This window comes from Ranitomeya imitator, chromosome 3, assembly GCF_032444005.1.
Source record: "Ranitomeya imitator isolate aRanImi1 chromosome 3, aRanImi1.pri, whole genome shotgun sequence".
Classification (NCBI taxonomy): Eukaryota; Metazoa; Chordata; class Amphibia; order Anura; family Dendrobatidae; genus Ranitomeya; species Ranitomeya imitator.
The window spans coordinates 802,677,800-802,695,567 of NC_091284.1; the positions used below are offsets into that span (position 1 = coordinate 802,677,800).

Below are 17,768 nucleotides of genomic sequence, written 5' to 3' on the forward strand. Positions count from 1 at the left end.
CACACTTCACTAGCAATAAAGTCCCTACATTTGAAAAAGCATACTATGACAGGTGGTACCATGCCACTTCCCCCCCCCCCCCCCCCCCAAGCAAAATCCAAAGGAGTATCCATAGCCTTAGCTAAAGGAATCCCTTTTTTACTCCAAGACCAAATGGCAGATACAAATGGCCGCTATTTAATGATAAAAGGAACTTTGGCGGGAGTGGCTATTACGATCTGTAATATTTATGCCCCCAACAAGAAACAATTAAAATGGCTCCTGTCTATGTTTAAGAAAATAAGAGACTTTAGAGAAGGTACTCTCATACTAGGGGGGGGATTTCAACCTGGCTATAGAACCTTCCATAGATACTACAAAGAAAAAAAGTGCGATCTCACTAAAAGACCTAGCAAGATTAAAGCAAGCTCTTCTTTCCTTAAACCTCATAGATATTTAAAGATATTTACATCCGACTGAACGAGACTATACTTTTTTCTCACGCCCACATGGTTCTTATCACCGGATAGATTGCTTATTTGCACCTAGATCATTGTTACCTAGTATCCAAAAAGCAGACATTATTCCCTCACTGTTTTCAGATCACTCGGTAGTGGTAACTTCGCTGCTCTTGTCCAAAGAATTCTCCCCCAATAGATCTTGGCAACTAAACGATTCCCTCTTAGACAACCCCACCATTAAACCTCGCATCATCAAAGCAATTAAAACATATTTTGAATTAAACAATACAGCCGAAACATCACCGTTAATGCTTTGGAAAGCGCACAAGTCAGTGATAAGGGGTGAACTGATATCACTGGCGTCTTACCTGAATAAAATAAAAAATAAAGAACTAGATTCTTTACATAGAGAGATAATATGGCTAGAATCCCAACACAAGAAAACACTGCTACAACAAACCTTAACAGAACTCACAGAAAAAAGACAAAGATTAAAGGATATTCTTAGACAGCAATCTGCTAAATTTTTCACGTCTTGGAAAAATCACATACTAGTGCATGGAGATAAAGCCACAAAATTATCCATGTCATTAATCAAGAAAAGACAAGCACGCACATTTATTCATTCTATTTTAACTAGAACTGGTTCTAAAACCCAAAATTACTCCCAAATAGAAAAAGAATTTTTAAACTATTATAAATCCCTTTACCAATTGATGAAGAGGGACAGGAAAAAAACCAGAGGAAACATGATATTCAAACATTCTTAAAAAGCTTAAATCTCCCAACCCTCTCAACAAACCAACAAGAACTACTAGTTAAACCATTTACTCTTGTGGAGCTCCAGTCAGCCCTGTCGAAGTGCCCCAAAGGGAAAGCTCCGGGCCCGGATGGCTTCACGGCTCACTATTACAAGTCCAATGCGGGAATCTTACTCCCTTACCTTCTCAAAATGTGTAACGCTCTACAAGGAGGTGAGCAGGCGCCTCGCCAACTTCTTGAAGCAAGGATCTCACTGATTCATAAAGAAGGGAAAGACCCAGAACAATGTGGTAGTTATAGACCCATATCATTGTTGAATCTGGATCTAAAGCTCTACGCGAGAATGTTGGCAGAGTGGCGGGCGTGCTGCCTCAGTTAATCTCCTTAAACCAAACTGGATTTGTGAAAGGTAGAGAGGGGAAAGATAACACATATAAAATTTTACACTTGTTACAATATGCCAAACTAAAAAAGATTCCAATTGCACTAATGAGTATAGATGCTGAAAAAGCGTTCGATAGGGTTGACTGGACTTTCCTACAAGAAACTTTACTAAAATTTAGCTTCCCCCCTGCAATAATAACGGCAATTATGGGCATGTATTCAGACCCCACAGCGAAAATCAGAATAAATGGATTTCTCACTGACTCATATCAAATCCTAAATGGTACCAGACAAGGCTGCCCACTGTCTCCGTTACTTTTTGTTTTGTCCCTAGAACCCCTCATACAAGCCATACAACAATGCACAGACATAGAAGGCATGCAGATAGGCGGTAACCACTATAAAACAACAGCATTTGCAGACGACCTCTTATTAGTAATCTCAAAACCCTTAAAAAGCATGCCAGCCATTATGGATATCCTAGAGCGCTACGGTAAATTATCAAATTTTAAAATGAACAAAACAAAATCCGAATTACTAAACATAGGCCTACCAACCAGAGAGGTGAACTACATCAAATCCACATATCCTTTTCACTGGCAACAGAAAAGCTTAACATACTTAGGCATTCAGTTATGTGCTACTGATAAGGACCTCTTCACTCTTAATTATAACCGTCTATTGGGAGAAGTGACTTCATGTCTCAGGTCCTGGAAGGACAATTTTCTATCCTGGATAGGGAGAAAAAACATCCTAAAAAGTCTGATCTTATCAAAATTTCTGTATATGTTTAATATGATCCCTATCCAGGTCCCCCACTCTTTCCTAGCTAAAATACACTCCCTATTTCTTAGATATATTTGGCACACAAATAAACCGCGTATTAATTTCAAAACTCTCACAATACCAAAAGACATGGGTGGAATGGGAGCACCAGATATTGTAAAATACTACCAAGCATCGCACATATCTAGAACGAAACATATCTAGAAATTAGGATTATTTAGTTTAGAAAAAAGACGACTGAGGGGCGATCTAATAACCATGTATAAGTATATAAGGGGACAATACAAATATCTCGCTGAGGATCTGTTTATACCAAGGAAGGTGACGGGCACAAGGGGGCATTCTTTGCGTCTGGAGGAGAGAAGGTTTTTCCACCAACATAGAAGAGGATTCTTTACTGTTAGGGCAGTGAGAATCTGGAATTGCTTGCCTGAGGAGGTGGTGATGGCGAACTCAGTCGAGGGGTTCAAGAGAGGCCTGGATGTCTTCCTGGAGCAGAACAATATTGTATCATACAATTATTAGGTTCTGTAGAAGGACGTAGATCTGGGGATTTATTATGATGGAATATAGGCTGAACTGGATGGACAAATGTCTTTTTTCGGCCTTACTAACTATGTTACTATGTTACTATGATCCACTGGATCAGAAACACAGAAGACAAACAGTGGCTCAGAATAGAGAAAGCATTGTCCCCGTTACCACTACGCTCCATTTTATTAGGGCAAAACAATGATCCGACTCTAACTAAACCAAAAAATCTACATACACTAGCTACATTAAAGATATGGGGTAAACTTCATCGTGCCCTGATCCCTTCCCTCTCTCCACTAACATGTCAAAGACATTTTAGACTCACTGCCTAACCAAGTGGCGCACATCTCATTGGAGCGACTATGCGAAGATGGAACCCTTCTTCCCCTACAAGAAATACGCAAAATCCCTGGTCTCTCAGGTCTAACATTCTTGCAATACGGTAAACTCACACATTTTCTTCGCCAGAGTCACCATTTGGTCGACTTCAATAGGTCCCTGTCCTCCTATGAAACACTATGTGCCAGAAAGCTACCACCAACCCGTATCCTTTCAACAATATACCAATCTATACTAAAACTGGAAACATCACTGAAACGAGCCTACATAATGAAATGGGAAAGGGACATGGGTACTTCCTTTTCTGAATCACAAATTAATCATATATACAGACATTCACATGGTCCCTCTAAATGCGTGCGCATCCAAGAAAACTCATTTAAAATTATCACTAGATGGTATGTGACACCCAATCGAATGCAGAAATGGAGCCGTGCCTCGTCTTTAAACTGTTGGAGATGCGGAATAGGTGAAGGCAGCTACAAACATATGTGGTGGTCTTGCCCAATACTATCCACTTTCTGGAGGGTGTTGGAATCTACCATATACGAAATAGTGGGTAAATGTATTGTCCTGAAACCAGAATTTGTCCTGCTAAACTTTCCAATCTGGCCAGATGATGGGAATGCTTCTAAATTGGCCCAATTTATCCTGACGGCGGGGAAATCTGTTACCAAAATTTTGGAACTCAAAATCAATACCTACCACACAACAAATATATTCCAAGTTTGAACAGCTTTACCACACAGAAGAACTAGCCTCAAAAATAAACCATACCATTGATAAGTTTCACAATACTTGGAGATCTTGGACCCTATTTAGAACTAGTTCATCATTTCTCTCTACATTATCATCATGAATACACAATTGTCCCAAGGAACTGCCGTTCCCCACCCTTTTCCCCCCCCGCCCTCCTGTCTGCCCTTCTATTTACTTCCTCCAATAACGCCTTCTCAAGCTTTCCTCCCTCTCTTATCTCTATCCTTTTTTCTTTTCTTTATTCATTGATTAAAGTTAATCTATCTAGTTTGATCAAGCTAGTTCAAAAATGTAGGACTCAATGCTAACACTTTTATGTCCTCATCTAAAGTGGACAGTTTTGTCTACTATGTAATTCATGTATTTCAAACTAGGTAACATGTTATGTTTACTGTTATGCTTACTTTTACCGAAAGCTGTTATATTATTCTAAAAATTTTCAATAAAAAGACAATTGAAAGAAAAGTGAGGGAGCTCACACCAACCGAGTAAACAAATATAAAAATCAAGTAATATATTTTAAATGTCATTAAAATAACTTGGCCCACAAACCAGTTATGGCTTTTATAATGCAGATATTCCAAAATCTAAAATGTGTTGCTTCCTGAAGGCTCAAAATGATGTGTCCTGTAAAAGCATTCGGGTATCGCTACTGAGCATATCCTCTACTCAGGAGTTAAAAGGTCCGGATCAAAGTTAACCCTAGCCATTGCAGGGACAGTTTACACCCACTGCTGATGGTGTGGGCACAGGTCCTGTGCCAGCGTTGGCAGTGCATGCATGTACTGGAATTGCTGCACATTTTTTGTCTGTATTACAGAATAAAAATATGGAAAAAAAGGACCCACTCACCTTTAATAATCCATGTACACAAATATGCTGTGTGACCTATATGCAAACATATCTACCGGTATATATTTATATACACATTATGTGGCGGGGCACTACGGTTAATGAGTACATAAACTCCGCTATTGCTTTAAATGTTAAAAACGTAAGGTACTAGGGGCGCGATACATCAAGACCAGCGTTGTTCACATCAGCTTTGATGAGGAGACCAATGAGCGGCATACACCGCTGTGTGTGCCTCGCCACAAAATCCTACTCCAGTCCCTGCTGGAGTAAGATTTGTGGTGTAGCAAACACCGCCACTCATCATGAATTTGAGGAACCACGATCATCACTCCCCATCCCACCCCAGTTCCTTCCATATTGCTTTTTTCCCCTTAAACTTATTATTTTTATTTATCCTTGGAAAAGAAAGATGAAATAAAAGGTGATCAATATGTTGCGTATAACCAAAAATGGCCCTAAAGCAACTCTGGCTACAGAAAAATAAAATAGCCATGGGTCTAAGGCTATATTCACACTTTGCGGATTTTGCTGCGGATCCGCAGCGGATTTGAACGCTGCGGATCTGCAGCAGTTTCCCATGAGTTTACAGTACAATGTAAACCTATGGGAAACAAAAAACGCAGTGCACATGCTGCGGAAAAAAACGCGCGGAAACGCTGCGGTTTACATTCCGCAGCATGTCACTTCTTTTCTGCGGATTTTCATCTGCTCCAATAGGAAACTGCAGATGAAAATCCGCAGAAGAAACCGCAGTAAAAACCGCGACGGGTTTTCACTGCGGATTTTGGAATTCTGCTGCGGAAAAATCCGCAGTGGAATCCGCAAAGTGTGAACATAGCCTAAGAATCTAGCAAAGTGATTTTTGTTCTGTGCTTAAAAAGAAAAACAAGAATTAAAATATAAAAAATCCCATAAGTTTGATATAATCCATAATTGTGTTGATCCACCGAATATAGATTACATTTCACTTACCTAGCACTGTGTTTAAAATAAAAAGGTGTGTTAGTAGATTAAATCCAGATTTTATATTTTTTTTCTTCATCTCCCCTCCCAATAAGTGTAGCAAAAAATCATCAAAAAGTAGTAAATACCCTAATAATAATTTTATTTATATAGCGCCAACATATTCCACAGCACTTTACAATTAAGGTGGACATGTACAAACAATAAAGACATAACAGAGTAGCACATAGTTCACCAGTGACAGGAGGAGTGAGGGTCCTGCTCGCAACCTTACAATCTGTAATGATAAAGGGGGACGCAGTAGGTAGAACGCTCTTGTTATGTGTGGTCCAGTCATAATTATAATAAATAGGGGGTTTCAAATTAAGCTGAATGAAGTCATCAGCCAGTATCCAAGTACAGTCATAAAGTGCTGTTGGGTGCATGGGGGATGAGGAGACAGATGAGTAGGAGAGACTAGATTCTGAGGAAAATGTAAAAAGAGGGAACAAAGAACAGTTAGATTAGTGAAGTAATGTGATAAGCTTGTCGAGATGTGTTTTTAAAGCACGGTTAAAAATGTGGAGGCTAGGTATTAATCGGGTGGTCAGGTGTAGTGCCACTGGCAGAGATGTCTGTCGGCAGCCTTCTTATAAAGAGCACAGGAACACTCGGAAATGTTAACGCTCCTGTGCATGGTAGAGATTACAGAGATGGCTGTAGGGTTGAATGATCGGCTTAAGCATTGCTTGCCCGACAGCCATCTTATGTGTATGGTGGACTTTCGTCTTGATCTAAAACCCCGGCGCTGTGCTGCCAGCTGATGACTGCAGATCTGAGTAGACAAAAGAACAAGCACTTATAATAATTCCCGTAGAATGTAAGTCCGCAAGGACAGGGTCCTCTCCCCTCTGTACCAGTCTGTCATCGTAAATTTGTTTACTGTTAACCATATCTATAGCCCTGTATGTAACCCCTTTTCTCATGTACAGCACCATGGAATTAATGGTGCTATATAAATAAATAATAACAAGCTCGGTGCTAAGATTGTAAAGGCGGAAATAATGGGGAACACTGAGATGGCTGCAAAACTCAAAGCTCAACTGAAAGAAGCTCGTCAGCAAAAGCGAAATCGACTGGAAGACTACGAGAAAGGAGAGAAAAATCCCAGAAATCTGAAGCTGGAGAAGAGCAAGAAGTTCTGCTGGTGAAAACGGACCTGTCTGGTAGAGCGTGGCCAGTAAACTCCATGGCGGGTCCTGCAGAGCTGCGGGGAGGAAGGCGAAAAAGACAACTGGTTGAGACACACGTGGACAAGGAGAGGGTGCTTTACTTCCATGATGACGACCATTAGAGCCTTCAAGATCTGGTCAAGAGAGAAAAGATGGGAACAGCCGAAGACCAGAACAAGCTATACCTGAGAATTGCAGCCAAGCTCAGAGAGAAGACTGACCAGGATTACTACACCCTGGACGATATGTTTGTCTCAAAAGCTGCAAAGAAAGAGCGAGCAAATGAGGAAGAGGAAAGAGGCGGCAAGCCATGGCCGAGCATCGGAGACTGGCTGTCAGAATGGAAAAATGTCCATTTTGCTTCGATAATGCTGAGCTGCCAAAGCACCTGATCATTGCTATAGGAGTGAAGGTATATTTGTGTCTTCCCAACCACCTTTCCCTCACGGAGGGACATTGTCTGATCGTTCCTTTACAACACTACACTGCAGCGACGCTTCTGGATGAAGACGTATGGAATGAAGTTCAGATGTTCCGTAAAACATTAGTCAGGCTATTTGCCGATAACTGACTGGACTGCGTCTTTCTGGAAACAAACATAAACTTAAAAAACTCTTTCATCTGGTCTATGAATGTATTCCCCTGCGAAGGAGGTGGGAGATATGGCACCCATTTATTTCAAGAAAGCAATTCTGGAATCTGACGAGGAATGGTCTATGAATAAGAAGCTAATAGACCTGTCTACAAAGGATGTTGGGCGATCTGTTCCAAAAGGCTTGCCTTATTTCTCAGTGGATTTTGGACTACAAGGAGGTTTTGCTCACATTATCGAAGACCATAACAAGTTCCCACATTATTTTGGCACGGAAATCATCGGTGGCATGCTGGATCTGGAGCCCAGAGTTTGAAGAAAAAAAAAGTGTGTGGTAATGATTATGGTGCTTGAACCCTCTAGGTTCAAGCAACATATTGTAATACGATTTCTTATTTTATTATTCTCCGCGTTTTCCGCAATTAATGCGGCCCAAACCGCTTGGCGTAGACTCCGTTAAGGTAGCGTTCGCCGCCCTCGGTGGGGACAGGTGTGTTATGTATTTTAGGAGTTGCTCCAATTTGTAGTTTAAAAAAAAAAAAAAAAAAAAAAAAAAATTCCCATAGGAATTAATGGCAACCTTTCCATGACCCCCAACTGACATGGATTAAAGCCACAGCGCAGGTGCACTGACCTTACAAAGCTGGCAGCTAGGCAAATGTACGGTGTCTGTATATAGGGGGATGTCTGTATATAAGTAAGTGCAGCCCCCGTCCTGTGTGTGATAAGCAAGTGCCCCCCGTCCTGTGTGTGATAAGTAAGTGCTGCTGTAAAGCTGGCAGCGCTGTTCAAGCACCATGTATTTCCTTCGGGAAATGCCCTTCTAGTTTGATTTGTTATTTGATATATCCACACTTAATCATGCACAAAGTGCAAGAGTGCAAGAAAAGCGTACTGGAGGAATTAGAAATGGTGGTAATATACCTTTAAGGGTCACCTGGTTCCGTAACCACACACATTTTGGAAAAAAAACCCTGACGAAGGAAGTTTTACCGAGACACATGTTGGTGTGCTGAATACTTGACCTGGTGACCCTTAAAGTATATTACCCCCATATCCAATTCCTCCAGTACTTTTTTTTGCACTCTTGCACTTTGTATGTGGTAATGATTTGATTTGTTATTCGATGAACTCGAGCCTGGGAAAAGTTCCCACGCTCAAGTTCACATGAGGACATCCAGCAGAGGGCGCATCACCGCGACTTGAGGTCACTACAGGTCATTCATTACCCGGGGTTTTACATTCAGGAGCACAGCTGCATTAGCAGAGCTCCTGGGTGTAAAATGATTTAACCCCTTCAGATGGATTTACATCGTGGGACATGACTGTTCGACGGAAGGTATGGGATTTTGTTTTTTTTTTCTTTTTTTACAGAATGAGGGTCTTAAGGTGGATTAAGAGTATAATAAAATATTCAAACACCCTGTGTCTTTCATTAAAATACTTTGTAATGTGTTTGATTAACCATTTCGTACTATTGGATTAATAATGGATAGGTGTCATAATTGACACCTCTCCATCATTAATCTGGCTTAATGTCACCTTACAATAGCAAGGTGACATTAACCCTTCACTACCCCATATCCCACCACTACACGGGAGTGGGAAGAGAGCCTAAGTGCCAGAATAGGTGCATCTTCCAGATGTGCCTTTTCTGGGGTGGCTGGGGGCAGATGTTTTTAGCCGGGGGGGGGGGGGGGGCAATAACTATGGTCCCTCTCCAGGCTATTAATATCTGCCCTCAGTCACTGGCTTTACCATTCTGGCGGAGAAAATTGCGCGGGAGCCCACGCCAATTTTTCCCGTGATTTAACCCTTTAATTGCTAGAGCGCCCAAATTTGGCACATACTCTACTAACATTAGTAGTGTAGAATATGCAAAAAAATGAGATGGTTTACTGTATGTAAACCATGTCTGATGTCATATGTTGGGTTTGTGAAGATGGGAAATAAATATAAATACAGTGTGTGTGTGTGTGTGTGTCTTAACGAACATTTGAGCCCATGGATCCACTGTATGTCGGTTTTGCAAGCCTGCGAGAAAATCTCGCAGTACGGATGGCATACGGATTACATACGGAGGATGACATGCGTAAAATACGCTGCCACACCCTGCCTACGGATGACATACGGATCACTATTTTGGGATCAGTTCTGCATATTACGGCCGTAAAAAACGGACTGTATTTTCATACGCTGAGTGTGACGCTGGCCTTACACATGAGATGTTCTTCAGGACAGGAGAATGACATACGAGTCTCTGCAGTCTATACTAAACAGTTCCTCCCCCCTCCCACCAATCCAGTAATAAAAAAACACCAACAGGCCTGGATGGGTTGAACAGTTTGGTCAGTTTATTAATTAAGGGCAATTACAATTTGCAATGGACTCATCGCTGAAGGCCCCGTCAGTGACCGCTGAGTGAGCAAGCCGATGAGTTACAAACCTTTGCGCTCCTCTACCCTACCGCCACGGAGGATCATATGTATGACCTACACAGGACCCCGACCCCCACACAGCATCATTAGGGCTTGTTCAGCACTATCCCGCAAGCCGGTCAAAAATGTTTTCCGCACGGCCATAGTTTGGCCATTTTGCAAGTCCAATAGACAAAAGAATGTCCCACTACCCAAACTGTGGGCTTACAGCCGCCTGTAAGACAAGAGGTGTTAAAGCAGGTCTGGTATTGTATATCTGGCAAAACATGCAGATTTCCAGAGGCCCATTCTCTGCAGTTCGACTTCGATACCCCCGCTGTAGCTGCTTTGGTGGCCGCCCCTATTCGGATGGAATGTGTCCTGTATTCTTTTGTTTAACACATACTGCCTCTAAGCACTGTTTAAAGATTGTGTGAAACTGATAAGTGTGGTAAGTGCGGACCCATGGGTGTGTGAAAGAGGAAAAAATCTACCCACATGTCTTATTACTGTATAGCATCTATTTTTACAGGGCATATAGTACCGTCTGCTGCCTTGACAGACGCACATCCCCCTACCAGTGGGATCGCATTTGGATTTCCACACTCTAATGCGCAGAGCGTCGCCACATATAACGAGGTCTTCATTGATTAAGCCGCCTACCAATGCTTTATGACTGCAGCACTAGTTTGCTAATGCGAAGTGCCCCGAAGAAGGCTATTGCGAACTCTGCAGATATTAGTGTTGACTTGTATTGTGACTTGCATACTGATGAAGAAATTTCAATAATGTTGTACAATAGCCTTAACAAAACGGAGCGATGGCATTCCTGACCTAGGTTGAAGCCTTTTCCAGTTTTTAATGGCTTGCTTGATTGAAAAAATATTTAGTTATGTCTGCCCACCCCATTATCTGAAAGAAGGCTATTCCCAATAGATGCCGTTAATGTACCTGTAGAAGGACGTAGATCTGGGTATTTATTATGATGGAATATAGGCTGAACTGGATGGACAAATGTCTTTTTTCGGCCTTACTATGTTACTATGTTACTATGTTACCTGACGCTTGAGCCGATTTTAAGAGTTCTACTAACACTTCGCATCTCACCCGGTTGCACCTATCGACTGGTCTTCCTTGAATTAGCGAGCACCACTCTTCCCATGCCTTACCGTAAACCTGCCAGGTAGCCGGTGTCACTGAAAGGCGGATTAAGGGCAACAGTGATTGGCCATCATGTCCCAAAGGGAAGGAGGACACCGTAGGCCCGATGGCTGCACGTTGGGAAGGAAGATTTTGAAGGCCTGCCAATCAGAAGATAACAGTTAACAATGTTATCTGCAACTGATGTAAATGTGGCACAGCACCAGATGTTTGATGCATAATGGCGCTAGGCGGTGCAACAGCATGAGTAAGGGTAGGGAAGAGGAGGACATGCTGTTTAAAGGGAACCTATCCCCTCAAATTGGCGGGATATGTAAATGCCTTTTTTTCCGGTCTGATGGGCGGCATCATCTTAATTTCTCCACCCCATCCGTCCCTGTTGTCACAAGATGTTCAAGAATTGGAGTACTTGTCCTCTATAGTTCGCACGTGTGAAGCGATGGCCGGGGGACCACCACGGGGCAGGTAGACTACTGTACACAAGATGAGGTGCAAACAACAAAGGATAGATTTATTGGGAGACAGGGAATGGAAGGGACAAGGAAGATGCAAACAGGGGTTTACAATAGCAAAAGATGATACACATGAGTTATCTTGTCTGTAAAATAGCAGTGTGCTTCAACAATTACAAACTCAGAATCTGTCTCACAAGCAACTTTACACAATAAAACAAATATCGATGCTACTCTGCAAATAACCTCCCTGGCCTTTACTACGCAGGCCACACGGCTACCGTGCTCTAACAGGTGCACCAAACAGAAACAAACTCACGGTGATGTTGGGGTCACAGGTACAGTCCCAGGGGGCCCCTGAAGTCCAAAATGGTGGTGCGCACGGATTCCTGTCAGCTCTGCAAAGCGTGGTCTTCTCCTTGCTCCTGGATACTAGAAGTCCCTTTCTCAGTATCTTCGTGGCTTCACAAACCAGCACAGAAAAGCCACCATTTGCTGTAACCGGGAAAGTCTATTTAACAAACACAGTTCGTCTCAAGCTGTGTAATCTTCCTTGCAGCCAGAACAGGACCAAGTACTCTCAGGTCTCTCTGAAACTTTTCCTCCCCACGCTGCTTCAGCTCCACCCCTCCACACAGCACAGACCAGCTCATAACAAACATCAGAGCAGGGGAGAAAAGCAGAACATACCAACACACCAGACAAGGGGATGCAGCCTCTTAAAGTGACAGCGTGTTTCTTATTGTCCATAACAGCACCACCCTCTTACACGTGCTCAATGCTATCTTCGCTCATGCACACTCCGTATGCTTTGCCCAACTGTGGGCAAAGCCGAAAAGCATTACTGCGCATGTGCCGGTGCACTATGTCCCACAACACAGCGAAATACTTCCAGGACATAGTGCGCAGTAATGCTTTCCGGCTTTGCCCGCAGATGGGCAAAGCATACTGCACACGCACGAACTATGGAGGCAAGTACTCTAATTCTCGAACATATTACGGACAACAGGGACGGATGGGGTGGAGAAATGAAGATGAAACGCCACCCATCAGGCCAGAAAAAAGGCATTTACATATCCTGCCAATTTGAGGTGACAGGTTCCCTTTAAGGTTTTTGCTATTCTCGGGTGTTTGAAAAACACAAACATAGATTTTTAACCAATTGGCACCCCAAAACTCGACTGATGTTACTATAGAAAAAACTTCTACCAGTGCTGGGTCGTAGCCGTGGTCCATAAGACTGGCCAGGTGCCTTTGCACCATTGGTCCTTGTAGATTGCCACAAAACCATCTGTGATATTTCCACCCACCACTAGGCCTAGATCCTTGCTTGGCCTCTCTCGTGCCATGACTCATGTATGCCCATTGTAGGATTCTAGGAATGTCCTCCAGACCAGCAAGTCCGCCTTCAGAGAGCGGTTGAGTCTAATTCTGTGGCCTTGCTGGGCGATGCCCTTGGTCGCTAGCAACAATCGGCATAAACTCTGCCCACTGGCATTGCGCGGCAAGCAAAATTGAGCAAACCTAGCAAGGACTGAATCTGTTGTAAGGTGGCTTTTTTTGCTTCGTGGAAATTTTCTACCATTTTCAGGGTTTTTGTGATTTTTATCAGCTGGTAATCGAAAAGCAATTGTATTGGTGTCTATTTCGATGCCGAGGAAAGGCAGCACGTTGCACCCGCCGACTGTTTTTTCTGGTGATAGTGGTACTCTGAATTGACGAGATATAAACTGAAACTTTTGGAGAAGGAAGGAGCAGTGTTTGGAGTCCCTGGGTCCAATAAACAAAAAATCATCGAGGTAGTGAATTGTTGAATTGCTGCCGGTTTCGTATCTTACTACCCAGTCGAGGAAGGTACTGAAAAGCTCAAAATAGTGACAGGAAATGGAGCAGCCCATCGGTAGGCACATGTTGAAATAAAACAGCTGGTCCACATTACAACCTAATAAATGGAAGCATTCAGGGTGCACAGGCAATAGGCGTAATGCTGACTGTTTGATTTTTGCCAGCAGGGCACCGGGCCCAGCTGCACACGATTGCCCTGTCAAACAAAGCGTATGTTAGACGTCTCTTCCGCGGGTATCACATCATTAACCTATGCGCCTTTTTGAGTAGAAAAAAAACACATAATTGAGCTTAACTTAAGTTGGTATACATGCAGAGGTAAAACGCATGTTCAAAATGGCCACATAAAACCTACAAGAGAAAAAAGTAAATGAAAACCCTGATGTAACTAAGTAAAAAAAGCAAAAATGCATTTAAATAACAGAGTTTTTAGTAATACTGTTTTTTGATCAAAAAAATAGCACAAAAGCCATCACACCTCGTCACGGTAACTCTGTCCCGATCAGAGTTACCGTGACGAGGTGGGATGGCTTTTGTGCTATTTTTTTTATCAAAAAACAGTATTACTAAAAACTCTGTTATTTAAATGCATTTTTGCTTTTTTTACTTAGTTATATCAGGGTTTTCATTTGCCTTTTTGAGTAGGAAAGGTGATGTATCAGCCAATCTTTTACGGGTTCTTTCTTGGGAACAATACCTAGTGGTGAGATTCTGAAATTCCTGAATGGCAATGATTTAATTGGACCCGCTATCCTGACTAGTTCTACATTTTTGGATTTTTTTTTATGTAAAATCTCAGAGAATTTGCACACCGATTTTTAGATTGTTTGCCGTAGTCGGTGTTTGACTAAATTTGAAGGGGATAAAATCGTGTTTAAAGCCGTAATATAGCTGCTGCGCAGCTTCTTTATTAAAATAAAGGCTTAGCCATGGGCTTATTGTGGTTACGTTCACCGGGGTTATGCCTTGCAAGCGCTCTGTTTGCTTGGCGGCAGGATGAGCATTCGTGTCTGTATTTACAGGACCCGTGGAATTGGCAGTATCCTTCGTTAAAAAGTAAGCAGGCCCCCGGTCCACGTATGACCACTGAATTCAGGCCTGCGGCTGCTGAGTAATAAATGGTCGCTGCTGAAAAGGGGGACGGTTTTTGGGACCGCATGAGTAGTAATCATACGTCCGTTGCTTTTACGCCCCAGCCCAGATCCGCTTAGGCCAGCCGCCTGCGGAACTCCTCGTCGTACAGCCTCCATGTAGAACCGCCGTGGGACTTATATGAATTTTATATTAGGTCCTGATAAATAAAAAATTCAGAACAGCGTTTTGGATGGTTTTTGGCCCATGATGCAGCCGAGAACCGTGAAGGCCTGCAGCCAATTATTCATAGTTTGCTTTATTTTTGGTTTGTTCCTATCTTGTAGCCGCTCACCCGTCCTCCTTTCCTTGTCTAGGCACTGTTGGTTTGCTGATAATAGTGACCATATGTCCACATGTTCATTATCCCATATCTTTTGTTTGGTTTCTAAGTCAACATGTGCGCCTAATGGGCTAACTCCACAGAAAAATGTCCTTATGAAGGCTAGCTGATTGAGGTGTGCTAGTGTCAGTTGAAATGCCTGGGCGAGTCAACTGCTGAACTAGCGCCTTGTTCGTGCTCTCTTGGATTTTGTATTGCATAGCGCTCTTAAATTAAAAAAACTCACCGCTGTCAGACGCAGGCTGATTGTGTCCGGATATAAGGTATAAGCTCTCCAGTCCATCATCTGGGTTTCAAGATGGGTTTTTGTCTGTAGTGCTATAAGTATGAGGTCATTTGGCATTCACTGTCTGTACTTCAGCTTTGTGTCTGGAGACAGGGTTCCTCTGAGGCACCAGAGAGTACGTGAACAGCAGATGATGGACGCCCTCACAGAGGCCCTTGCCGGGAGCTTCGCTGTTTCTTCCCACCTCAATAGTACTTCAGCTCCTCATCCAAGATTAGCGCAGTATAAAGGCAAATCCAGCTCTCTGGAGCAGAGCGAGCGCAGGAGGAAACTGCTGGAGCTACAGAAACTAAAGCGCTTGGACTATAGCAACCATGCTCGCCGGCTCGCATCTGGGGATTGGACAGACCAAGATGAAGAGAAGGATGAGGATGGGAAACAAACAGAAGACGTAGATGAAGACGCAGAGGACATGGATGTGGAGCCTTGCAAAAAGTTACCCAGACATTATGCTAACCAGATTATGCTTTCTGAGTGGCTAATAGAAATTCCTCCAGATCTGGCTGATCTTTATATTCTTGTAGTCTGCCCCACTGGAAAGCGTTCTTTAGTTGTGGCTTCACAGGGTTCTACTGCAGCTTAGACTAAAAGTGGGTACTGCGTGAACAGGTTTCCATCATTACTACCAGGTGGAAATCGGCATAACAGTGGTACTGGTAAAGACTACACTATTCTAGACTGCATATATAACGAGGAGTCTCGCACATATTACGTGTTAGATGTCATGTGTTGGAGGGGAGACTCGGTGTACGACTACCACACTGACTTTCGCCTTAACTGGCTCCAATCAAAGCTGCAGGAAGAAGATGGGTTGTGTAATATTTCCAAGATCAACCCTTTCAAGTTCGTTGGTCTGCCGAATTTCCCCTGTTCGTTGGATTCAATTCAGAGTGTCCTCACACAGTCCTATCCCTACAAGGTGGACGGCCTGTTATTTTACCACAAGCGCACACACTATATTCCAGCTAGTACTCCGCTGGTTGGGTGGCTCCGTCCATACATGGCACCTGAAGTTCTAGGATTTCCTGCCCCACCAGGACCCCTTACAGAAAAGCCAGCATATGCACAAGAGCAAATGCGACAGATTCTTGAACACAAGAAGGATGGGAAAGGAGCAGCGGAGGGTGGACGTTATGAACTGGAACATCTGTCAACAATCCCTCCATCCTAAGAAAATAGATGCAGCAAAAAAGAGACTAGACTAATGATGGTATGCACAGCCGAAAATTATAAAAAATCAGAAACCTTTTTATTACACCTCAAAAAAGACCACAGATAAAACCATTTAAAAGGGCCTAAGATATAGGACCGATAAGCGACAACCCTATATATCGCAAATATAGTATAGTACAATAGTACCGTATATACTCGAGTATAAGCCGAGATTTTCAGCCCAAATTTTTGGGCTGAAAGTGCCCCCCTCGGCTTATACTCGAGTCACGGTAGCGGTGGGGTCGGCGGGTGAGGGGGTGAGGGCGCTGAGGTATACTTACCTAGTCCCAGCGATCCTCGCGCTGTCCCTGCCGTCCCACGGGCTTCGGCGCTGCAGTTTCTTCCTCTCTTCAGCGGTCACGTGGGACCGCTCATTACAGAAATGAATAAGCGGCTCCACCTCCCATAGGGGCGGAGCCGCTTATTCATTTCTCTAATCAGCGGTGCCGGTGACCGCTGATAGAGAAAGAAGCTGCGGCACCGAAGACAGGAGGGGACAGCGCGAGGATCGCCAGGACTAGGTAAGTATAGCATATTCACCTGTCCTCGTTCCAGCCGCCGGGCGCCGATCCATCTTCCCGGCCGGCGCCTCCATCTTCCCGGCGTCTCTGCTCTCTGACTGTTCAGGCAGGGGGCGCGATGACGCATACAGTGTGCGCGGCGCCCTCTGCCTGATCAGTCAGAGCAGAGACGCCGGGAAGATGGAGGCGCCGGAACGAGACGCCGGGAGCTGCAATCAAGGGAGGTGAGTATGTGTTTTTTTTTCTTTATTGCGGCAGCGGCGGCACAAATTTATGTGGAACATCTATGGGGCACAGTGAACGGTGCAGAGCACCGTATAAGGCACAGCACAGCTATGGGGTACAGTGAACGGTGCAGAGCACCGTATATGGCACAGCACAGCTATGGGGTACAGTGAACGGTGCAGAGCACCGTATATGGCACAGCACAGCTATGGGGCACAGTGAACGGTGCAGAGCACCGTATATGGCACAGCACAGCTATGGGGCACAGTGAACGGTGCAGAGCACCGTATATGGCACAGCACAGCTATGGGGCACAGTGAACGGTGCAGAGCACCGTATATGGCACAGCACAGCTATGGGGCACAGTGAACGGTGCAGAGCACCGTATATTGCACAGCACAGCTATGGGGCACAGTGAACGGTGCAGAGCACCGTATATTGCACAGCACAGCTATGGGGCACAGTGAACGGTGCAGAGCACCGTATATGGCACAGCTATGGGGCACAGTGAACGGTGCAGAGCACCGTATATGGCACAGCACAGCTATGG

At 43.8% G+C, this 17,768-nt stretch overlaps 2 pseudogenes; both read left to right on the forward strand.

Annotated features, from left to right (window-relative positions):
• The first annotated feature begins 1,330 nt into the window (after window positions 1-1,330).
• LOC138671783 (CWF19-like protein 2 pseudogene) lies at window positions 1,331-7,941 on the forward strand (annotated as a pseudogene).
• Window positions 7,942-15,374: 7,433 nt separating this feature from the next.
• Window positions 15,375-16,431, forward strand: LOC138671784 (snurportin-1 pseudogene; annotated as a pseudogene).
• The last annotated feature ends 1,337 nt before the right edge of the window (window positions 16,432-17,768 follow it).